Source organism: Ranitomeya imitator, chromosome 1, assembly GCF_032444005.1.
Source record: "Ranitomeya imitator isolate aRanImi1 chromosome 1, aRanImi1.pri, whole genome shotgun sequence".
Classification (NCBI taxonomy): domain Eukaryota; kingdom Metazoa; phylum Chordata; class Amphibia; order Anura; family Dendrobatidae; genus Ranitomeya; species Ranitomeya imitator.
Window position 1 is genome coordinate 262,317,157 of NC_091282.1, and position 24,630 is coordinate 262,341,786.

The window sequence follows — 24,630 nt, forward strand, 5'->3', positions numbered from 1 at the left end:
GCTTCCCATTAATATTAGATCACAGCTAGAGATGGGTGAACCCAACAGTAAAGTTCAGCGTCCGTACCAAACACCTACTGTTCTTCGGGCATGGACACCGAACACGGACTTCACCAGGAAGTCTGTGTTACTGTTGGGGTTCGGCTGCCCGAACACTGAGTGTATGTAATGCACATGACAGCGTGGCAAACACTGCTTCTGATCGGCAGTAAAACCATCTCTGCCGCTCAGAGAGCCACGGTTCCCATGCTGTCGAAAGACTGTGAGCGCTCAACTGTGATTGGAGGTATAAAGCTTACCTCCAGTCACTGGTGTCAGCTGATGGGACAACTGCTCCTATCATTCAACACCTGCTGCCACTAATAACAGTGAGAGCAGGAGTGGCAGATGGGAGTATTCATCATCAACTCCTACGCTGTAACTAAAAAAACAAACCCGGCGTGGGTTCCCCTGTATTTTTGCTAACCAGAAAGGCAAAACTCACAGCTGGGGACTGCAACCCTCAGCTGTCAGCTTTAGCAAGGCTGATTAGCAAGAATAGAGGGCTCCTCACACTGTATTTTTAATTATTTAAATAAATAATTAAAAAACACGGTGTGGGGTCCCCCCATTTTTGACAACCAACCTTGCTAAAGCAGATAGCTTGGGGCTGATATTCTCAGGCTGGTAAGGGACCCCCAGCCTAAAAATAGCAGCCCGCAGCTGCCCAGAAAATACACATCTATTAGTTGTACCAATTCTGGCACTTTGCCAGTGGAGTGATAGTTGTGGGGATTGATGTCACCTTTGTATTGTCCGGTGACGTCGAGCCCCGAGGTTAGTAATGGAGAGGCATCAATAAGATGCCCCCATTACTAACCCCATAGTCACACTGTATGAAAACACAGATACCAAGAATAAAGTCCTTTAATTGAAAAAATTACACAGACTCCTTTAATAACCTCAATTAAACCATACTTACAACCTCGCCTAATTCCTCCGAAGCCCTCAATCTTCTGTAATAAACCAAAACAAAAACAACAATATCCTTCACCTGTCAGTCTTTCTGTCCCACGCCATAATCCATGTTTGGGGGGAAAAACAGTTTTTAAACTGGATGGTGCCAAAATGCGACTGTCCAGGCTGAGAACCACTGGTGACTGAACTGCTGCGAGCACAGCCTCAGTGACTGGTGGTGAGTGGTGACGTCATCGAGTTACCTCCGGTCACTGAGGCTGAACTGCTGTGACCTCTGTGACATCCCCACTAGCACCGTGAGTTTTTCTATAGTTTTTCATATATGTGAGTGTGTGTTATGATGAATATTTCCTTTGAAAATTATGTGTAAATGACTTAGAGAATTGTTAAAATCGCATTGCAATTGGATAGCAATTGCACAGCATTCGCATGTAAATCGGATGCTAGGTGTGTAAAATCAGATTGTACTCGCGTGACAGTCATTTGACACTCGCATTACTCGAGTTTAGTACGTTTACAGTAGACTCCGGCCTAAGATATAGTGTTTGTGTAGTTTATACTGTGTAGGTATAACATACAGTGTGTGTGTGTGTTGTGTTCACATTTAAAAATATCGCCAGTGCAGATGAACATTCATAGGTGTAACCATGTCAGCAATCACTGAACAAATGAGCTAATTGGATTGTTTATTCCCTAACAAAATGTATTGTTCCTGGCAACACATTGCCAGTGTGCAAGCAAGAAATGTGCTGACTAGTGTTGAGCATTCCGATACCGCAAGTATCGGGTATCGGCCGATATTTGCGGTATCGGAATTCCGATACTGAATTCCGATACTTCCCGCGTATCGGATACCGGAATCGGAAGTTCCCAGAATTCAAATTGAACGCAGCAGCCAATGAGGAATGAATGAAAGTGTGGGCACATCCTGTTTAGCATGGTGGGCATGTAAGTACTGGCAAGGCTTGGATTGGCTGCTGAAATGATGTCACTCTGCACTATAAAAAAGCGCTGCCGCCATTTTGCGCTCACTCTGCTGTGATTTCAGTTAGGGACAGGACGCTGTGTTCTAACTGAGGGCCAGTTGAGCTAGCTAATTGCTTTATTTTCCTTTCCAAAGGCTAATTTAGCAAAACGCTGTGTGTTCTTCACTGTTCACCTTGCTCTTGCCTTGCAGCGCTGTTTTAACAGCGTTCTGCAAGGTCTCTGTGTGTGTGTGTGTGTGTGTGCAGCTCACTCTGTAGTCTGTGTGCAGCCATATACCCGGTTGTATTCAGCTCAGGGGGGGTTCACACTGCCTCACACAGTTGTTCTTTTTTGCTCTTAGTGCAGCCTGCTGCACATTTTTTCTCAAATTTCCTATTAGTGTTTTTCCACCAGTCTCCAGCTCTATTGTGGAAAAACACTACATAGGATAACCTAGAGGGGGGTTTTTGGGCCTTGCAGCGCCGTTTACGGCTGTCTGCACGGTCTCCGTGTGAGCCCAGCTCGCCCTGTAGTCTGTGTGCAGCCATAGCCGGTTGGATTCAGCTCAGGGTTCGTTACTGGCTCATACCTTGAGAAAAATTTTCCTTTTTTTCAAATAGTGCAGCCTGTTTAAAATTTGAAAAAAAAAATTCCTATTAGTGTCTTTCCACTCGTATCCAGCTAAATAGTGGAAAAACACTATATAGGATAACCTAGAGGAGGGTTTTTTGGCCTTGCAGCGCCGTTTACGGCTGTCTGCACGGTCTCCGTGTGAGCCCAGCTCGCCCTGTAGTCTGTGTGCAGCCATAGCCGGTTGGATTCAGCTCAGGGTTCGTTACTGGCTCATACCTTGAGAAAAATTTTCCTTTTTTTCAAATAGTGCAGCCTGTTTAAAATTTGAAAAAAAAAAAAATTCCTATTAGTGTCTTTCCACCAGTCTCCAGCTCAATTGTGGAAAAACACTACATAGGATAACCTAGAGGTTTTTTTGGGGGCCTTGCAGCGCCGTTTACGGCTGTCTGCACGGTCTCTGTGTGAGCGCAGCTCGCCCTGTAGTCTGTGTGCAGCCATAGCCGGTTGGATTCAGCTCAGGGTGCGTTACTGCCTCATACCTTGAAAAACAATTTCCTTTTTTTCAAATAGTGCAGCCAGTTTAAAATTTGAAAAAAAAAATTCCTATTAGTGTCTTTCCACTTGTATCCAGCTAAATAGTGGAAAAACACTATATAGGATAACCTAGAGGAGGGTTTCTTGGCCTTGCAGCGCCGTTTACGGCTGTCTGCACGGTCTCCGTGTGATTTAAACTAGCTCTGTAGCCCGATCTGCACCAAAAAAAAGGTTAAGTTCACCAAACACAACTTACACTTGTGTAGGCCACATTTGAAAAATAATAAAGTTTAGTCCACAATTTACAACATTAGTGTTTCTTACACCTGTTAGGAGGAGCATTACAGGAATAAGCACACTAAGGCCTTAGTACTTTTCTGCTTATCTTTATCTGTCAACCAAGATGAAGAGGGCAGGGAGTAAGGCACGTGGGCGTGGGCGCGGAGCAGGGAGAGGAGCAGGGAGAGGACGTGGTGATTCTGTGCCTGCTGCGGGCGCCGGTGACTCGTCGTCACTCAGTTTCAGCAGGGAACAGTCCTTCATGCGCAGCTTTGTCGGAGAGCGCCGTGCACCGCTGCTGCGTGAAGACCAAATTGAAGCCGTTGTCGGGTGGATGGCAGCTAACGCCTCGGCATCGACTTCAGTTAGTGCCACATCCTCTCAGGCACAGAGCACTGGAGAGCAGCCATCTGTCTCTTCACCACCTGCCAAATTGGCCAGGCAGTCAGAGAGCCCAGGACAGGAGCCGTCTCTACTTCTGTTCTCTGAATCTCTTGGCTTGGAAACAGGGGGCCAGCCAAGCAGCATTGGAGAAATGGAAGAAGAGGCAGTGTGCAGTGATGCCCAACACCTTTTTCTCTCTGACTCTGAAGAGGCAGGTGGGCCAGTGCCTCCGGTGACCACAGCGCAGTACGCATCTGATGATGAAACTCAGGTGCCGCTTTCTCGTGCGTACTGTGCTGCTGAGACTACCCAGGAGGAGCAGTTGGTGGCAGAGGGTAGTGGAGATGATGAGGTCCTTGACCCATCGTGGCGTGAGGAACAGGAAGGTGGTGGGAGCAGCTCAGAGGAAGAGCTTCCTCTTACGGGCCAAAGAGGGAGAGGGAGGGGGAAGACTGCGGAGCCTGTAGCCTCCACTTTGGCACCCGTTAGGAGCCTGTCTCTTTCCAAAGCCAAAAAGGGCGCTCCCAAGACTTGCAGTGCCTGGTCCTTTTTTGACACAGTTGCAGATGACATTTGTTTTGTCAAATGCAAGCTGTGTCATCATAAAGTAAAAAGAGGGAAAAATGTCAGCAACCTCAATACCACAAATATGTGGAAACATGTGCGGACCAGGCACGCGGTGGAGTTACAGAAACACACTGAAGATGTAGGCCAACCAACAGCGGCAGCTACCACCTCTTCAGCTCGTGTTGCCTCTTCCTCCAGCTCACGCACAGCTGGTTTGGCTTCCTCCCAGAGACCTTGTGTAATTCCACCCACAGCACCACCTTCCCAGTCATCCTCACACTCCCAGTCTACTCTACAGCCATCGGTAGTACAGGCATGGGAGAAAAGGCGGGCATTCTCGGCCAACCACCCCCGAGCACAGGCTCTGAATGCAGGCATTGCCAAACTGTTGTCCCTGGAAATGCTCTCGTTCAGGCTGGTGGAGACTGACAGCTTCCGTGACTTGATGGCATTGGCAGTCCCACAGTACAAGGTGCCCAGCCGCTTTTACTTCAGCAGGCAGGCTGTCCCTGCCCTGCACAGGCATGTTGAGGCAAACATAAAACATGCGCTACTGAACGCCGTCAGTAGCAAGGTCCACCTCACCACCGATGCGTGGACCAGTCAGCATGGACAGGGGCGATATGTTTCCCTCACTGCCCATTGGGTTAATGTTGTTGAGCCAGGTACAGATCGTGCGAGTGGCGCAGGACGTGTCCTGCCCACTCCAAGGATTGCAGGAATCCAGTCTGTACGCATCGACTCCTCCTCTTACACCAGTTCCTCTGATTCCTCTCTGCAGGATCCGTCACAGTCCACCCCCACATGGACCCGTGAACGTTTACCTATGACCGACATGAGCACAGCCGTGGCCAAACGTCAGCAGGCCGTCTTGAAACTAGTTTCATTGGGGCATCGAAGCCACACAGCGCAGGAGCTCTGGAATGCCATAAAGCAGGAGAGCGATGTGTGGTTACTGCCAGCGAATCTCCAGCCAGGCATGGTAGTGTGTGACAATGGCCGAAATCTGGTGGCAGCTTTGGCCCTTGGCAACCTCACTCACATCCCATGTCTGGCACATGTGCTCAATTTGGTTGTGCAGAGTTTTCTGAGGGACTATCCGGATCTTGATGCCCTGCTGCACAAGGTCCGCCTAGAGTGTGCTCACTTGCGGCGTTCCAGCTTGGCCAGATCCCGCATTGCTGCTCTGCAGCGCCGATTCCGCCTTCCGGAACACCGCATCATATGTGACCTACCTACCCGGTGGAATTCCACGTTACATATGTTGGAGCGGTTGTGTGAGCAGCAGCAAGCAGTTATGGAGTACCAGCTGCATCAGGCGCAAAGAAGTCGCAGTCAGCGCCGATCAGACTTCACAACCACAGAGTGGGCCACTATGAAGGACGTCTGCCAGGTTTTGCGTCCTTTTGATTATTCCACGCGGATGGCAAGTGCAGATGATGCACTAGTCAGCATGACTGTCCCCCTTATCTGCCTGCTTCAGCAAACTTTGCAAGGGTTAAGGGATGATGTGGTGGAAGAGGTGGAGGATGAGGAGTCACCTTTTCCATCAGCTTCTGGAGAGTCAGCGCCACGTGGTTCCTCACAAAGGGGTACGCAGGGGCCAATTTGTGAGGAGGATGAGGAGGAGTCAATGGAGGAGGAAGAGCTCCGTCCAGAGGAGGGAGCGACACAATTGTCCAGTGGTCAGTGTGTACAGCGAGGGTGGGGTGATGACGAGCGGGCAGAGATCATGTCTCAAGCAGGGGACAGCGTTTCTGGGCCGGTTGGCACTCTGCAGCACATGGTGGATTTCATGCTGCAGTGCCTGAGAAACGACCGCCGCATCGACCACATTCTCAACATGCCTGATTATTGGGTGTTCACCCTCCTCGATCCTCGCTACCGGGACAACGTCCAAAACCTCATCCCTGCGTTGACCCGGGAGCGTAAATTGCGGGAGTACCACGACACACTGGTGAATTCCATCATCTTCTCCTGTCCAACTGAGAGGAGTGCTGCTAGTGCTTTACAAAGCAGCTCAGTGCGTCGAGGCAGTGGGGGAGGCTCTGCCCAAAGAGGGAGCAGAAGCAGTGCCTCTGCCCAAGGCAAGCCCAGTATGGCACAACTCTGGCACACTTTTGTGTGCCCGCCCCAAATGTCTACACCATCACCGGCGGCTCCAGTCAGCAGGAGGCAACGGTTCCGTCAGATGGTGACAGACTACATGGCTTGCCCTCTTACTGTACTCCCAGACGGCTCTTCCCCGTTCAAGTTTTGGGTCTCTAAGCTGGATACATGGCCAGAGCTAAGCCAGTATGCATTGGAGGTGCTGGCTTGCCCTGCGGCTAGTGTCTTATCGGAACGTGTCTTTAGTGCCGCAGGTGGTGTACTAACAGACCGTCGCATGCGACTATCCTCCGATAACGTTGACCGGCTTACTTTCCTGAAAATGAACCAGGCCTGGATCTCGCAGGAATTTGCCACTCCTCTGCCTGATTAAGTAATTGGGTGTCATCCAGGTCTCCTGCTGTGTTCATCTTTCTACCACCTGAACTGCTATTCCTGGGCTCCAACACCGCCAGTTGCGGCTCAGAAGTGCAGGCTGCACAGTAAAAACATACGACCCAGTGTTATTGGGTTTCAGTAACGTCAGCTGATCCCCAGCTGTGTAGCCGGCAATGTGTCCTGCGACCGCCACGCTGGCACAACAACCTAAATGTAAGGGAACCTGTCCCCCCCCCCCCCCGTCGTTTGTTACTGAAAGAGCCATCTTGTGCAGCAGTAATGCTGCACAAGGAAAAGGTAGCTCTTTTTTTTTAGCTCTTTGCACACGCAGAACTTAACACTTATAAAATGTGTTCACTGATACCGTTATACCGTCCCGGAGCTGGGACTTTCCTTCGTAATGTGACGCAGCACAGCCGTCATTCCTACCCCCTTGGTGCCATGCGCTGCCTCCTCAGCGTTGTTTTAAGCTGTCACGGAGCCTGCGCTGTTCTGTTATCCCTTGGGCATGCCCTATTTGCGCTGCCTGTCTTCTGACATAATTTGGTGTCAGGCTGGCTGCGCCTGTGCGGCCGCGGTGCCCGAGATCCCGCCTCGCAGTGTCTTCTGATTGAGTCACACTGCGGGCCTGGGATCCATGGGCATGCGCAGTGCATATCTTCCCCTCGGGCTCTCGCTCATTTCCCTCCGCCTTCTTTAGACTGTGCGCCGTCAGCTGATCCCTAGCATGCCACGGCCGTGACACCGCACAGTCTGAAGAAGAGGGAAGGAGGGGAGTGAGAGTCGAGGTTATGCACTGTGCATGCCCATGGTTCCAAGGCCCGCAGTGGGATTACGTTAGATGAGACTGCGAGGTGGGATCTGGAGCAGCGTGGACGCACAGGCACTGACAGCCTGACACCAAATTATGTCAGAAGACAGGCAGCGCTAATTGGGCATGGCCAAGGGCTAACAGAACAGCGCAGGCTCCGTGGCAGCTTAAAACAACGCTGAGGAGGCAGCGCACGGCATCAAGGGGATAGGAATGACAGCTGTGCTGTGTCCCATTACGAAGGAAATTCGCACCTCCGGAACGGTTTAACGGTATAAAGGGACACATTTTTAGTGTTTACTTCGGTGTTTGCAAGGAGCATAATTAAAAGAGCAACCTTTTCCTTTTGCATCCTTAGTGCTGCACAACATGGCTCTTTCAGCTACAAACGTCTTGGGGGGGGGGGTTAAAGGTTTCCTTTCAGCTTGCTCCAATCAGGCTTCGGCCTACACTCTGTTCCTCTGCTCCTCCTGCTGTCCCTGGGCTCTAACACCGCCAGTTGGTGCCTGGAAGTGCTGTGTGCACAGTCAACAGTCGCTCCTCTGTTATTGGGGTTCAGTAACGTCAGCTGATCCCCAGCTGTGTGTGCGGCAATACCTCCAATCTGCTCCTCCTGCTGTCCCTGGGCTCTAACACCGCCAGTTGGTGCCTGGAAGTGCTGTGTGCACAGTCAACAGTCGCTCCTCTGTTATTGGGGTTCAGTAACGTCAGCTGATCCCCAGCTGTGTGTGCGGCAATACCTCCAATCTGCTCCTCCTGCTGTCCCTGGGCTCTAACACCGCCAGTTGGTGCCTGGAAGTGCTGTGTGCACAGTCAACAGTCGCTCCTCTGTTATTGGGGTTCAGTAACGTCAGCTGATCCCCAGCTGTGTATCCGGCAACGTGTCATGCGACCGCCACGCTGGCACAACTAAAATGTAAGGGGACCTGTCCCCCCCCCCCCCCTAGGCGTTTGTTACTGAAAGAGCCACCATGTGCAGCACTAATACTGCACAAGGGAAAGGTCGCTCTTGAAATTATGCTCCTTGCAAACGCTGAACTACACACTCATGTAATGTGTCCCCTCACACCGTCCAACCGTCCCGGAGGTGGGACTTTCCTTTGTAATGTGACGCAGCACAGCCGTCATTGCTACCCCCTTGGCACCGTGCGCTGCCTCCTTAGCGTTGTTTGATTCCGTCATGGACCCTGCGCTGTTATGTTATCCCTTGGCCATGCACAGTTTGCGCTGCCCGTCCTCTGACATCATTTGTTGTCGTCCTGGCTGCGCCTGTGCGTCCACGCTGCCCGAAATCACACCTCGCAGTGTCGTCTAATGTGATCCCACAGTGGGCCTGGTATCCATGGCCATGCGCAGTGCATATACTAGCCTCTCACTCCCCTTCTTCACGCTTCTTCAGACTAGGCGGCGTCAGCTGATCCCTAATAGCATGCCACGGCCGTGACGCCGCACAGTCTGAAGAAGCAGGAAGGAGGTGAGTGAGAGGCGATGATATGCACTGCGCATGCCCATGGATCCCTGGCCCGCAGTGGGACTACATTAGATGACACTGCAAGGTTGGATCTCGGGCAGCTTGGACGCACAGGCACTGCCAGCCTGACACCTACATGATGTCAGAAGACGGGCACCGCTAACTGTGCATGGCCAAGGGATAACATTACAGTGCGGGCTCCGTGACAGAACCAAACAACGTTGAGGAGGTGGTGCCCGGCACCAAGGGGGTTGGAATGACGGCTGTGCTGTGTCACATTACAAAGGAAAGTCCCACTTCCGGGATGGTTTGACGGTGTGAGGGGACACATTATATGAGTGTGTACTTCAGCGTTTGCAAGGAGCATAATTTTCGGAGCCACCATTTTCCATGTGCAGTATTACTGCTGTACAAGATGGCTCTTTCAGCAACAAATGCCTGGGGGGGGGGGGTTAAAGGTTCCCTTTCAACTTGCTCCACTGCAGGCTTCGGCCTACACTCTGCTCCTCTTTGATTCCCTGGGTTTCAACACTGTCAGTTGCCACCTGGAAGTGTTGTCTACACAGAAAAAAACACTAGGTGATGTGTCAGTGGGGTTCAGCACCGCCAGCTGTTCCCCTGCTGTGTAGTCGGCAACGTGTCCAGCACAAGCCACGCTGGCACAACAGAACAAAAGCTGCCACCAGTGCAGGCTTCGGCCTACACTCTGCTCCTCTCCTCCTCCTGCTGACCCTGGGCTCAAACACCGCTAGTTTTTGCCCGGAAGTGCTAGCTGCACAGAGAAAAACACCAGCCAATGTGTTAGTGGGGTTCAGCAACGCCAGCTGTTCCCCTGCTGTGTAGCCGGCAACGTGACCTGCAAACGCCATGCAGGCACAGGAACTGAAATTAAAAGGGAGCCTGGCCCCACCCCCCCAGGTGTTTCTATGTATAACAGCCACCTAGTACAGCAGTACTGCTGCATTTGTACAAGGTGGCTGACTTTTTCTCCTTGCCCACGTGGAACTCAACACGTACAAAATGTGTCTCATTGAGACCATTCCACTGTCCCTGAGGTGTGACTTTCCTTTGTAATGATACGCAGCACCCCCCTTGGTAGCGTTTCCCGTCTTTTGTCATCATGGTTAGCTGGCTGCGCCTGTGCATCCGCCCTGCTAGAAACAACGCCCCTCGTTGTCATATTTATTTTGTCAGCGAGGGTGTGGTTTATGGGCACGAGCAGTGCATATGTTCGCCTGTCTTAACTCATCTCCTTCCGCCTTCTTCAGACTGTGCGGCCTCCTGGCCGTGGTAGGCGATAAGGGATCAGCTGAGGCCGCCCAGTCTGGAGCAGGTGTAAGGACATGTGTAAGCGGCAAACCTATTTACTGCACAAGGCCACGAATCCCAGCCACGCAGTGTGATTTTTTGAAAACACACTGTGGGTCTGGGATTCATGTCCATCGCTAACCGCAACGGCCGACATGAAATGAGGTCAGAAGACAGGAAGCGCTCACAGCGCATGGCCAAGGGATCACAATAGCGCAGACTCCTGAACAGCAAATAACAACGCTCAGGAATCTGCGCCCAGTACCTAGGTGCAAATTTTGACACCTGTGCTGCGTCTCGTTAAAAAGACAAGTCACGCCTCCACAACTGTTTGACAGTATAATGGGCTAAATAGTGTACGTGTTTTAGTCAGCGTGTGCAAGGAGCAAAACAAATAGAGCAACCTTTTACTTGTGCAGCATTAATGCTGCACAAGGTGTGGCTCTTGTACCTTGCAACACCTGAGGGGGGGGTTAAAGGTAACCTTTGAAATTGGTTCAACTAGGCTTCGGCCTACACTCTGCTCCTCTACTCCTCCTGCTGACCCTGGGCTCAAACACCGCTAGTTTTTGCCCGGAAATGCTAGCTGCACAGAGAAAAACACCAGCCAATGTGTTAGTGGGGTTCAGCACCGCCAGCTGTTCCCCTGCTGTGTAGTCGGCAACGTGTCCAGCACAAGCCACGCTGGCACAACAGAACAAAAGCTGCCACCAGTGCAGGCTTCGGCCTACACTTTGCTCCTCTCCTCCTCCTGCTGACCCTGGGCTCAAACAACGCCAGTTTCTGCCCGGACATGCTAGCTGCACAGAGAAAAACACCAGTCAATGTGTCAGTGGGGTTCAGCAACGCCAGCTGTTCCCCTGCTGTGTAGCTTGCAACGTGACCTGCAAACGCCACGCAGGCACATGAACTGAAATTGAAGGGAGCCTGCCCCCCACCCCCCCAGGTGTTTCTATGTATAACAGCCACCTTGTACAGCAGTACTGCTGCATTTGTACAAGGTGGCTGACTTTTTCTCCTTGCACACGTGGAACTCAACAAGTACAAAATGTGTCTCATTACAGACCATTACAATGTCCCTGAGGTGTGACTTTCCTTTTTAATGACACGCAGCACCCCCATTGTTAGCGCTGCCCGTCTCCTGACATCATTGGTTGGCTGGCTGTGCCTGTGCGTCCCCCCTGCCCGACACAACGCCCCCCGTTGTCTCATATATTTTGACTGCGAGGGTGTGATTGATGGGCACGAGCAGTGCATATGTTCCCCTGTTTTCACTCCCCTCCTTCCGCCTTCTTCTGACTGTGCGGCCTCATGGCCGCGGCATGCGATAAGGGATCAGCTGAGGCCGCCCAGTCTGAAGCAGGTGTAAGGACATGTGTGAGCGGCGAACATATTTACTGCACAAGGCCACGAATCCCAGCACCGCAGTGTGACTTTAGGAAAAGCCACTGTGGGTCTGGGATTTATGGCCATCGTTAACCGCACCGGCCAACATGAAATGAGGTCATGAGACGGCCTGCACTAACAGGGTATTGCCAAGGGATAACACAAGAGCGCAGTTTCCTGTACTGCAAATAACAACGGTAAGGAATCTGCGCACAGCACCTAGGTGTAAATTTGTACACCTGTGCTGCGTCTCCTTAAAAAGACTAGTAGTCACGCCTCCACTACTGTTTGACAGTATAATGGGCTAAATAGTGTACGTGTTTAATTCAGCGTGTGCAAGGAGCAAAATTAAATAGAGCAACCTTTGACTTGTGCATCATTAATGCTGTTCAAGGTGTGGCTCTTGTACCTTGCAACACCTGAGGGGGGGGTTAAAGGTAACCTTTGAAATTGGTTCAACTAGGCTTCGGCCTACACTCTGCTCCTCTACTCCTCCTGCTGACCCTGGGCTCAAACACCGCTAGTTTTTGCCCGGAAATGCTAGCTGCACAGAGAAAAACACCAGCCAATGTGTTAGTGGGGTTCAGCACCGCCAGCTGTTCCCCTGCTGTGTAGTCGGCAACGTGTCCAGCACAAGCCACGCTGGCACAACAGAACAAAAGCTGCCACCAGTGCAGGCTTCGGCCTACACTTTGCTCCTCTCCTCCTCCTGCTGACCCTGGGCTCAAACAACGCCAGTTTCTGCCCGGACATGCTAGCTGCACAGAGAAAAACACCAGCCAATGTGTTAGTGGGGTTCAGCACCGCCTGCTGTTCCCCCGCTGTGTAGCCGGCATCGTGTCCAGCACAAGCCACGCTGGCACAACCGACCAAAAGCTGCCACCAGTGCAGGCTTCGTCCTACACTTTGCTCCTCTCCTCCTCCTCCTGCTGACCCTGGGCTCTAACACCGCTAGTTTTTGCCCGGACATGCAATCTGCATAGAGAAAAACACCAGTCAATGTGTCAGTGGGGTTCAGCAACGCCAGCTGTTCCCCTGCTGTGTAGCTTGCAACGTGACCTGCAAACGCCACGCAGGCACATGAACTGAAATTGAAGGGAGCCTGCCCCCCACCCCCCCAGGTGTTTCTATGTATAACAGCCACCTTGTACAGCAGTACTGCTGCATTTGTACAAGGTGGCTGACTTTTTCTCCTTGCACACGTGGAACTCAACAAGTACAAAATGTGTCTCATTACAGACCATTACAATGTCCCTGAGGTGTGACTTTCCTTTTTAATGACACGCAGCACCCCCATTGTTAGCGCTGCCCGTCTCCTGACATCATTGGTTGGCTGGCTGTGCCTGTGCGTCCCCCCTGCCCGACACAACGCCCCCCGTTGTCTCATATATTTTGACTGCGAGGGTGTGATTTATGGGCACGAGCAGTGCATATGTTCCCCTGTTTTCACTCCCCTCCTTCCGCCTTCTTCTGACTGTGCGGCCTCATGGCCGCGGCATGCGATAAGGGATCAGCTGAGGCCGCCCAGTCTGAAGCAGGTGTAAGGACATGTGTGAGCGGCGAACATATTTACTGCACAAGGCCACGAATCCCAGCACCGCAGTGTGACTTTAGGAAAAGCCACTGTGGGTCTGGGATTTATGGCCATCGTTAACCGCACCGGCCAACATGAAATGAGGTCATGAGACGGCCTGCACTAACAGGGTATTGCCAAGGGATAACACAAGAGCGCAGTTTCCTGTACTGCAAATAACAACGGTAAGGAATCTGCGCACAGCACCTAGGTGTAAATTTGTACACCTGTGCTGCGTCTCCTTAAAAAGACTAGTAGTCACGCCTCCACTACTGTTTGACAGTATAATGGGCTAAATAGTGTACGTGTTTAATTCAGCGTGTGCAAGGAGCAAAATTAAATAGAGCAACCTTTGACTTGTGCATCATTAAGGCTGTTCAAGGTGTGGCTCTTGTACCTTGCAACACCTGAGGGGGGGGTTAAAGGTAACCTTTGAAATTGGTTCAACTAGGCTTCGGCCTACACTCTGCTCCTCTACTCCTCCTGCTGACCCTGGGCTCAAACACCGCTAGTTTTTGCCCGGAAATGCTAGCTGCACAGAGAAAAACACCAGCCAATGTGTTAGTGGGGTTCAGCACCGCCAGCTGTTCCCCTGCTGTGTAGTCGGCAACGTGTCCAGCACAAGCCACGCTGGCACAACAGAACAAAAGCTGCCACCAGTGCAGGCTTCGGCCTACACTTTGCTCCTCTCCTCCTCCTGCTGACCCTGGGCTCAAACAACGCCAGTTTCTGCCCGGACATGCTAGCTGCACAGAGAAAAACACCAGCCAATGTGTTAGTGGGGTTCAGCACCGCCTGCTGTTCCCCCGCTGTGTAGCCGGCATCGTGTCCAGCACAAGCCACGCTGGCACAACCGACCAAAAGCTGCCACCAGTGCAGGCTTCGTCCTACACTTTGCTCCTCTCCTCCTCCTCCTGCTGACCCTGGGCTCTAACACCGCTAGTTTTTGCCCGGACATGCAATCTGCATAGAGAAAAACACCAGTCAATGTGTCAGTGGGGTTCAGCAACGCCAGCTGTTCCCCTGCTGTGTAGCTTGCAATGTGACCTGCAAACGCCACGCAGGCACATGAACTGAAATTGAAGGGAGCCTGCCCCCCACCCCCCCAGGTGTTTCTATGTATAACAGCCACCTTGTACAGCAGTACTGCTGCATTTGTACAAGGTGGCTGACTTTTTCTCCTTGCACACGTGGAACTCAACAAGTACAAAATGTGTCTCATTAGAGACCATTACAATGTCCCTGAGGTGTGACTTTCCTTTGTAATGACACGCAGCACCACCCTTGTTAGCGCTGCCCGTCTTTTGACATCATTGGTTAGCTGGCTGCGCCTGTGCATCTCCCCTGCTCGAAACAACGGCCCTCGGTGTCTTATTTTTTTGGACAGCGAGGGTGTGATTGATGGGCATGTGCAGTGCATATGTTTGCCTGTGTTCACTCATCTCCTTCCGCCTTCTTCAGACTGTGCGGCCTCCTGGCCGTGGTAGGCGATAAGGGATCAGCTGAGGCCGCCCAGTCTGGAGCAGGTGTAAGGACATGTGTAAGCGGCAAACCTATTTACTGCACAAGGCCACGAATCCCAGCCACGCAGTGTGATTTTTTGAAAACACACTGTGGGTCTGGGATTCATGTCCATCGCTAACCGCAACGGCCGACATGAAATGAGGTCAGAAGACAGGAAGCGCTCACAGCGCATGGCCAAGGGATCACAATAGCGCAGACTCCTGTACAGCAAATAACAACGCTCAGGAATCTGCGCCCAGTACCTAGGTGCAAATTTTGACACCTGTGCTGCGTCTCGTTAAAAAGACAAGTCACGCCTCCACAACTGTTTGACAGTATAATGGGCTAAATAGTGTACGTGTTTTAGTCAGCGTGTGCAAGGAGCAAAACAAATAGAGCAACCTTTTACTTGTGCAGCATTAATGCTGCACAAGGTGTGGCTCTTGTACCTTGCAACACCTGAGGGGGGGGTTAAAGGTAACCTTTGAAATTGGTTCAACTAGGCTTCGGCCTACACTCTGCTCCTCTACTCCTCCTGCTGACCCTGGGCTCAAACACCGCTAGTTTTTGCCCGGAAATGCTAGCTGCACAGAGAAAAACACCAGCCAATGTGTTAGTGGGGTTCAGCACCGCCAGCTGTTCCCCTGCTGTGTAGTCGGCAACGTGTCCAGCACAAGCCACGCTGGCACAACAGAACAAAAGCTGCCACCAGTGCAGGCTTCGGCCTACACTTTGCTCCTCTCCTCCTCCTGCTGACCCTGGGCTCAAACAACGCCAGTTTCTGCCCGGACATGCTAGCTGCACAGAGAAAAACACCAGCCAATGTGTTAGTGGGGTTCAGCACCGCCAGCTGTTCCCCTGCTGTGCAGCTTGCAACGTGACCTGCAAACGCCACGCAGGCACATGAACTGAAATTGAAGGGAGCCTGGCCCCCACCCCCAGGTGTTTCTATGTATAACAGCCACCTTGTACAGCAGTACTGCTGCATTTGTACAAGGTGGCTGATGTTTTCTCCTTGCCCACGTGGAACTCAACACGTACAAAATGTGTCTCTTTGAGACCATTCCACTGTCCCTGAGGTGTGACTTTCCTTTCTAATGATACGCAGCACCCCCCTTGGTAGCGCTTCCCGTCTTCTGACATCATTGGTTGGCTACTTGCGCCTGTTCGTCCGCCCTGCCTGAATAAAATGCTCCTCGTTGTCTTAATTATTTTGACTGCGAGGGTGTGATTGATGGGCACGAGCAGTGCATATCTTCGCCTGTCTTAACTCATCTCCTTCCGCCTTCTTCAGACTGTGCAGCCTCATGGCCGCGGCATGCGAGAAGGGATCAGCAGAGGCCGCCCAGTCTGAAGCAGGTGTAAGGACGTGTGTGAGCGGCCAAAATATTTACTGCTCAAGGCCACGAATCCCAGCACCGCAGTGTGGCTTTATGAAAAGACACTGTGGGTCTGGGATTTATGGCCATCGTTAACCGCACCGGCCAACATGAAATGAGGTCATAAGATGGGCAGCGCTAACAGGGCATTGCCAAGGGATAACACAAGAGCGCAGACTCCTGTACAGCAAATAACAACGCTCAGGAAGCTGCGCCAAGCACCAAGGCGTTATTTTGGACACCTGTGCTGCGTCTCATCAAAAAACCAAGTCACGCATCCACTACAGTTTGACTGTAGAATGGGGTAAATTGTGTATGTCTTTCATTCAGCGTGTGCAAGTAGACAAATTAATAGAGCAACCTTTCACTTGTGCAGCATTAATACTGCACAAGGTGTGTCTCTTGTACTTTGTAACACCTGAGGGGGGGGTTAAAGGTTTCCTTTGAAATTGGTTCAACTAGGCTTCGGCCTACACTCTGCTCCTCTCCTCCTCCTCCTGCTTCAACACGGGCTCTAACATCGCTAGTTTTTGCCCGCAAGTGCTAGCTGCACAGATAAAAACACACGCCATTGTGTTAGTGGGGTTCAGCAACGCCAGCTGTTCCCCCAGTGTGTAGCCGGCAAAGTGTCCTGCAAACGCAACGCAGACACAAAGCTGCCTCCAGTGCAGGCTTCGGCCTACACTCATCTCCCCCTGCTTACCCTTTGCTCCAACACCGCTAGTTGGGGCTCTAGGAAGACAATCTTTAATAGGCAAGGCAACGCATCCGGGTTCCAGCACCGCCAGCTGGTTCTCGGCAGTGTTCTTGTCACAGGTACTCCCTCGTGCCAAGCCTGGTTTCAGCACCGTCAGCTGTTTCCGGGTTGTGTCAACTTCACTGAGACGCCTATGCTTGCCCCGTCGTGGGGCGGTCGAGTTAGCCAACTCCAGGGTGCCTCCAGTTTAGGAGCTTCCTATGTGGGCTGCGTGAACTGGTAGTCAAGGCTGGTTCTGTAGTGCCAGTAGGCCCAGCTCCCCCTGTAGGACTGTTGGGGTTCGGTAACTGCGGCTGCCTCGCGGCCTAGCTGTTCTCTCCTCTCCTGTGGGCCTTGGGGTCCACCACCTGGTTCCAGCACCGTCAGCTGGTTCCGGGCCGAGCCTTTGGCTTAGGTGCCTCCTCCTGGGTATCCGAGTTCCGCCAACGCCAGGCGGTCCTTGGTAGTGCTTTAAAGCGCGGGCACCTACAGCTTAGCAACCGGGTTCCAGCACCGTCAGCTGGTCCTCGGTCGTGCCATTGGCTCTTGCACACTGGGGCAACGCATCCGGGTTCCAGCACCGCCAGCTGGTTCTCGGCAGTGTTCTTGTCACAGGTACTCCCTCGTGCCAAGCCTGGTTTCAGCACCGTCAGCTGTTTCCGGGTTGTGTCAACTTCACTGAGACGCCTATGCTTGCCCCGTCGTGGGGCGGTCGAGTTAGCCAACTCCAGGGTGCCTCCAGTTTAGGAGCTTCCTATGTGGGCTGCGTGAACTGGTAGTCAAGGCTGGTTCTGTAGTGCCAGTAGGCCCAGCTCCCCCTGTAGGACTGTTGGGGTTCGGTAACTGCGGCTGCCTCGCGGCCTAGCTGTTCTCTCCTCTCCTGTGGGCCTTGGGGTCCACCACCTGGTTCCAGCACCGTCAGCTGGTTCCGGGCCGAGCCTTTGGCTTAGGTGCCTCCTCCTGGGTATCCGAGTTCCGCCAACGCCAGGCGGTCCTTGGTAGTGCTTTAAAGCGCGGGCACCTACAGCTTAGCAACCGGGTTCCAGCACCGTCAGCTGGTCCTCGGTCGTGCCATTGGCTCTTGCACACTGGGGCAACGCATCCGGGTTCCAGCACCGCCAGCTGGTTCTCGGCAGTGTTCTTGTCACAGGTACTCCCTCGTGCCAAGCCTGGTTTCAGCACCGTCAGCTGTTTCCGGGTTGTGTCAACTTCACTGAGACGCCTATGCTTGCCCCGTCGTGGGGCGGTCGAGTTAGCCAACTCCAGGGTGCCTCCAGTTTAGGAGCTTCCTATGTGGGCTGCGTGAACTGGTAGTCAAGGCTGGTTCTGTAGTGCCAGTAGGCCCAGCTCCCCCTGTAGGACTGTTGGGGTTCGGTAACTGCGGCTGCCTCGCGGCCTAGCTGTTCTCTCCTCTCCTGTGGGCCTTGGGGTCCACCACCTGGTTCCAGCACCGTCAGCTGGTTCCGGGCCGAGCCTTTGGCTTAGGTGCCTCCTCCTGGGTATCCGAGTTCCGCCAACGCCAGGCGGTCCTTGGTAGTGCTTTAAAGCGCGGGCACCTACAGCTTAGCAACCGGGTTCCAGCACCGTCAGCTGGTCCTCGGTCGTGCCATTGGCTCTTGCACACTGGGGCAACGCATCCGGGTTCCAGCACCGCCAGCTGGTTCTCGGCAGTGTTCTTGTCACAGGTACTCCCTCGTGCCAAGCCTGGTTTCAGCACCGTCAGCTGTTTCCGGGTTGTGTCAACTTCACTGAGACGCCTATGCTTGCCCCGTCGTGGGGCGGTCGAGTTAGCCAACTCCAGGGTGCCTCCAGTTTAGGAGCTTCCTATGTGGGCTGCGTGAACTGGTAGTCAAGGCTGGTTCTGTAGTGCCAGTAGGCCCAGCTCCCCCTGTAGGACTGTTGGGGTTCGGTAACTGCGGCTGCCTCGCGGCCTAGCTGTTCTCTCCTCTCCTGTGGGCCTTGGGGTCCACCACCTGGTTCCAGCACCGTCAGCTGGTTCCGGGCCGAGCCTTTGGCTTAGGTGCCTCCTCCTGGGTATCCGAGTTCCGCCAACGCCAGGCGGTCCTTGGTAGTGCTTTAAAGCGCGGGCACCTACAGCTTAGCAACCGGGTTCCAGCACCGTCAGCTGGTCCTCGGTCGTGCCATTGGCTCTTGCACACTGGGGCAACGCATCCGGGTTCCAGCACCGCCAGCTGGTTCTCGGCAGTGTTCTTGTCACAGGTACTCCCTCGTGCCAAGCCTGGTTTCAGCACCGTCAGCTGTTTCCGGGTTGTGTCAACTTCACTGAGACGCCTATGCTTGCCCCGTCGTGGGGCGGTCGAGTTAGCCAACTCCAGGGTGCCTCCAGTTTAGGAGCTTCCTATGTGGGCTGCGTGAACTGGTAGTCAAGGCTGGTTCTGTAGTGCCAGTAGGCCCAGCTCCCCCTGTAGGACTGTTGGGGTTCGGTAACTGCGGCTGCCTCGCGGCCTAGCTGTTCTCTCCTCTCCTGTGGGCCTTGGGGTCCACCACCTGGTTCCAGCACCGTCAGCTGGTTCCGGGCCGAGCCTTTGGCTTAGGTGCCTCCTCCTGGGTATCCGAGTTCCGCCAACGCCAGGCGGTCCTTGGTAGTGCTTTAAAGCGCGGGCACCTACAGCTTAGCAACCGGGTTCCAGCACCGTCAGCTGGTCCTCGGTCGTGCCATTGGCTCTTGCACACTGGGGCAACGCATCCGGGTTCCAGCACCGCCAGCTGGTTCTCGGCAGTGTTCTTGTCACAGGTACTCCCTCGTGCCAAGCCTGGTTTCAGCACCGTCAGCTGTTTCCGGGTTGTGTCAACTTCACTGAGACGCCTATGCTTGCCCCGTCGTGGGGCGGTCGAGTTAGCCAACTCCAGGGTGCCTCCAGTTTAGGAGCTTCCTATGTGGGCTGCGTGAACTGGTAGTCAAGGCTGGTTCTGTAGTGCCAGTAGGCCCAGCTCCCCCTGTAGGACTGTTGGGGTTCGGTAACTGCGGCTGCCTCGCGGCCTAGCTGTTCTCTCCTCTCCTGTGGGCCTTGGGGTCCACCACCTGGTTCCAGCACCGTCAGCTGGTTCCGGGCCGAGCCTTTGGCTTAGGTGCCTCCTCCTGGGTATCTGAGTTCCGCCAACGCCAGGCGGTCCTTGGTAGTGCTTTAAAGCGCGGGCACCTACAGCTTAGCAACCGGGTTCCAGCACCGTCAGCTGGTCCTCGGTCGTGCCATTGGCTCTTGCACACTGGGGCAACGCATCCGGGTTCCAGCACCGCCAGCTGGTTCTCGGCAGTGTTCTTGTCACAGGTACTCCCTCGTGCCAAGCCTGGTTTCAGCACCGTCAGCTGTTTCCGGGTTGTGTCAACTTCACTGAGACGCCTATGCTTGCCCCGTCGTGGGGCGGTCGAGTTAGCCAACTCCAGGGTGCCTCCAGTTTAGGAGCTTCCTATGTGGGCTGCGTGAACTGGTAGTCAAGGCTGGTTCTGTAGTGCCAGTAGGCCCAGCTCCCCCTGTAGGACTGTTGGGGTTCGGTAACTGCGGCTGCCTCGCGGCCTAGCTGTTCTCTCCTCTCCTGTGGGCCTTGGGGTCCACCACCTGGTTCCAGCACCGTCAGCTGGTTCCGGGCCGAGCCTTTGGCTTAGGTGCCTCCTCCTGGGTATCCGAGTTCCGCCAACGCCAGGCGGTCCTTGGTAGTGCTTTAAAGCGCGGGCACCTACAGCTTAGCAACCGGGTTCCAGCACCGTCAGCTGGTCCTCGGTCGTGCCATTGGCTCTTGCACACTGGGGCAACGCATCCGGGTTCCAGCACCGCCAGCTGGTTCTCGGCAGTGTTCTTGTCACAGGTACTCCCTCGTGCCAAGCCTGGTTTCAGCACCGTCAGCTGTTTCCGGGTTGTGTCAACTTCACTGAGACGCCTATGCTTGCCCCGTCGTGGGGCGGTCGAGTTAGCCAACTCCAGGGTGCCTCCAGTTTAGGAGCTTCCTATGTGGGCTGCGTGAACTGGTAGTCAAGGCTGGTTCTGTAGTGCCAGTAGGCCCAGCTCCCCCTGTAGGACTGTTGGGGTTCGGTAACTGCGGCTGCCTCGCGGCCTAGCTGTTCTCTCCTCTCCTGTGGGCCTTGGGGTCCACCACCTGGTTCCAGCACCGTCAGCTGGTTCCGGGCCGAGCCTTTGGCTTAGGTGCCTCCTCCTGGGTATCCGAGTTCCGCCAACGCCAGGCGGTCCTTGGTAGTGCTTTTAAGCGCGGGCACCTACAGCTTAGCAACCGGGTTCCAGCACCGTCAGCTGGTCCTCGGTCGTGCCATTGGCTCTTGCACACTGGGGCAACGCATCCGGGTTCCAGCACCGCCAGCTGGTTCTCGGCAGTGTTCTTGTCACAGGTACTCCCTCGTGCCAAGCCTGGTTTCAGCACCGTCAGCTGTTTCCGGGTTGTGTCAACTTCACTGAGACGCCTATGCTTGCCCCGTCGTGGGGCGGTCGAGTTAGCCAACTCCAGGGTGCCTCCAGTTTAGGAGCTTCCTATGTGGGCTGCGTGAACTGGTAGTCAAGGCTGGTTCTGTAGTGCCAGTAGGCCCAGCTCCCCCTGTAGGACTGTTGGGGTTCGGTAACTGCGGCTGCCTCGCGGCCTAGCTGTTCTCTCCTCTCCTGTGGGCCTTGGGGTCCACCACCTGGTTCCAGCACCGTCAGCTGGTTCCGGGCCGAGCCTTTGGCTTAGGTGCCTCCTCCTGGGTATCCGAGTTCCGCCAACGCCAGGCGGTCCTTGGTAGTGCTTTTAAGCGCGGGCACCTACAGCTTAGCAACCGGGTTCCAGCACCGTCAGCTGGTCCTCGGTCGTGCCATTGGCTCTTGCACACTGGGGCAACGCATCCGGGTTCCAGCACCGCCAGCTGGTTCTCGGCAGTGTTCTTGTCACAGGTACTCCCTCGTGCCAAGCCTGGTTTCAGCACCGTCAGCTGTTTCCGGGTTGTGTCAACTTCACTGAGACGCCTATGCTTGCCCCGTCGTGGGGCGGTCGAGTTAGCCAACTCCAGGGTGCCTCCAGTTTAGGAGCTTCCTATGTGGGCTGCGTGAACTGGTAGTCAAGGCTGGTTCTGTAGTGCCAGTAGGCCCAGCTCCCCCTGTAGGACTGTTGGGGTTCGGTAACTGCGGCTGCCTCGCGGCCTAGCTGTTCTCTCCTCTCCTGTGGGCCTTGGGGTCCACCACCTGGTTCCAGCACCGTCAGCTGGTTCCGGGCCGAGCCTTTGGCTTAGGTGCCTCCTCCTGGGTATCCGAGTTCCGCCAACGCCAGGCGGTCCTTGGTAGTGCTTTTAAGCGCGGGCACCTACAGCTTAGCAACCGGGTTCCAGCACCGTCAGCTGGTCCTCGGTCGTGCCATTGGCTCTTGCACACTGGGGCAACGCATCCGGGTTCCAGCACCGCCAGCTGGTTCTCGGCAGTGTTCTTGTCACAGGTACTCCCTCGTGCCAAGCCTGGTTTCAGCACCGTCAGCTGTTTCCGGGTTGTGTCAACTTCACTGAGACGCCTATGCTTGCCCCGTCGTGGGGCGGTCGAGTTAGCCAACTCCAGGGTGCCTCCAGTTTAGGAGCTTCCTATGTGGGCTGCGTGAACTGGTAGTCAAGGCTGGTTCTGTAGTGCCAGTAGGCCCAGCTCCCCCTGTAGGACTGTTGGGGTTCGGTAACTGCGGCTGCCTCGCGGCCTAGCTGTTCTCTCCTCTCCTGTGGGCCTTGGGGTCCACCACCTGGTTCCAGCACCGTCAGCTGGTTCTCGGCAGTGTCTTTTGCTCTTGTACCTTCTGCTCCCCATCCGGGTTCCAGTACCGTCAGCTGGTTCCGGGCAGAGCCTTTGGCTTAGGTGCCTCCTTCTGGGTATCCAAGTTCCACCAATGTCAGGTGGTCCTTGGTAGTGCTTTCAGGCACGGGTACCTCCTGCTTAGTAACCGGGTTCCAGTAACGTCAGCTGGTCCTTGGTAGTTCCATTGGCTCTTGGACATTCGGCTACCCATCCGGGTTCCAGTACCGTCAGCTGGTTCTCGGCAGTGTCTTTTGCTCTTGTACCTTCTGCTCCCCATCCTGGTTCCAGTAACGTCATCTGGTTCCGGGCAGAGCCTTTGGCTTAGGTGCCTCCTTCTGGGTATCCGAGTTCCGCCAACGTCAGGCGGTCCTTGGTAGTGCTTTTTAGCACGGGTACCTCCTGCTTAGTAACCGGGTTCCAGTAACGTCAGCTGGTCCTCGGTAGTTCCATAGGCTCTTGAACCTTCGGGTAGCCATCCGAGTTCCAGTTCCATCAGCTGGTTCTTGGCATTTTCTCAGCCTTCTTGTACCTTCTGCTACATTTCCAAGTTGAAGACCCTAACGTCGACAACCCGGAAGACCACCCCGATGACGACGACCCGGAAGACCACCCCGATGACGACGACGACGACGGAGACGACGACGGCTGAGACGACGACGGCGGAGATGACGACACTGGAGACGAAGACCCTGGAGACGACAACATGGAAGACCGAGAAGCAGAAGAACAAGAGGCTGCAGAACAAAGAGCAGAAGAACATTAAGCATAAGACTTAATATCAGAGCAAAAGATATTATCTAAATTATATGCAGAAGAAGACTAAGCAGTGTATGGGGGTGAGTCCTTTCCTCCTCGTGGTGCCCCTGGATAAAGCCTGATGCTGCAGGCCAAACTGAACGCGGACAAATGTAACTTTTGTGACTGGCAGAACGGAAGGTGTAATCTTCCAACTTTTATAGATAACAACTACGGGAATGCCTGTCACAAATGAGAATATGATGAAGAAGTAGAATAGGAAGAATAATAACAGTGGAATAAAAAGAATATGTAGAATAGGAAGAATAATAATAGTTGAAGAAAATGAATATGAAGAATGTAATAAAAAAAAAAAATAGGTAGAAGATGAAGAAGAAGATGAATAAGGTGAAGAAGTTGATGTCAAGGATGCTGATGATGATGAAGATGAAAGTGTGGGAAAAGAAAAAAAAAAAAGAAAAAAAAGAAGGGGAAGGGCGTGGAATAGTGAAACATCAATATCTGACAAAATAAAAAAAATTTACATACTCAATATCTTTTTCAATCCGAACGTCTTTAAAAAAAAAAAAAAAACATGCTATTCTATTTGATTGGACTAATCCTCATTGCCTTTAATGTCTCCGCCACCTCCCCCATACATCCTACATTATTCTTAGTTGTTTTCCTTCAGGTAGAATGAACCTACAAGGAAAGAAAGGGTTTATTTTAATTCCGATATTTTGGTCCCATTGACTTGCATTGGGATCGGGTATCGGTATCGGCGATATCCGATATTTTTTGAATATCGGCCGATCCAAACCGATACCGATACTTTCCGATATCGGAAGGTATCGCTCAACACTAGTGCTGACGATAACATGTATCAGGACAGAGCAATCTAGTAGTGAGTCTTCTATCCCAATAATTTTTAGTCAGCCTGTATGCAGACGATGGTAAACAAGCGCTAAACCACTTACATATAGTCAAATGGAACTTGTTTAACAATCTGAAATTGGGTCTTATAAATGCATCCTACTTATTTTTCTGTGATGATACGATTTGTTCACGTTTGGAAAACACTTTTAATTTTTCCTAGTCGACAATGTCTAAAATTGTCTTTGCAAATAGTTAAACATTTTGTAGACTACATGAACCATTTCATGGTACCAGTATTTACAATGCCCACAATTTTGTCCAGCCCATTTTTGGC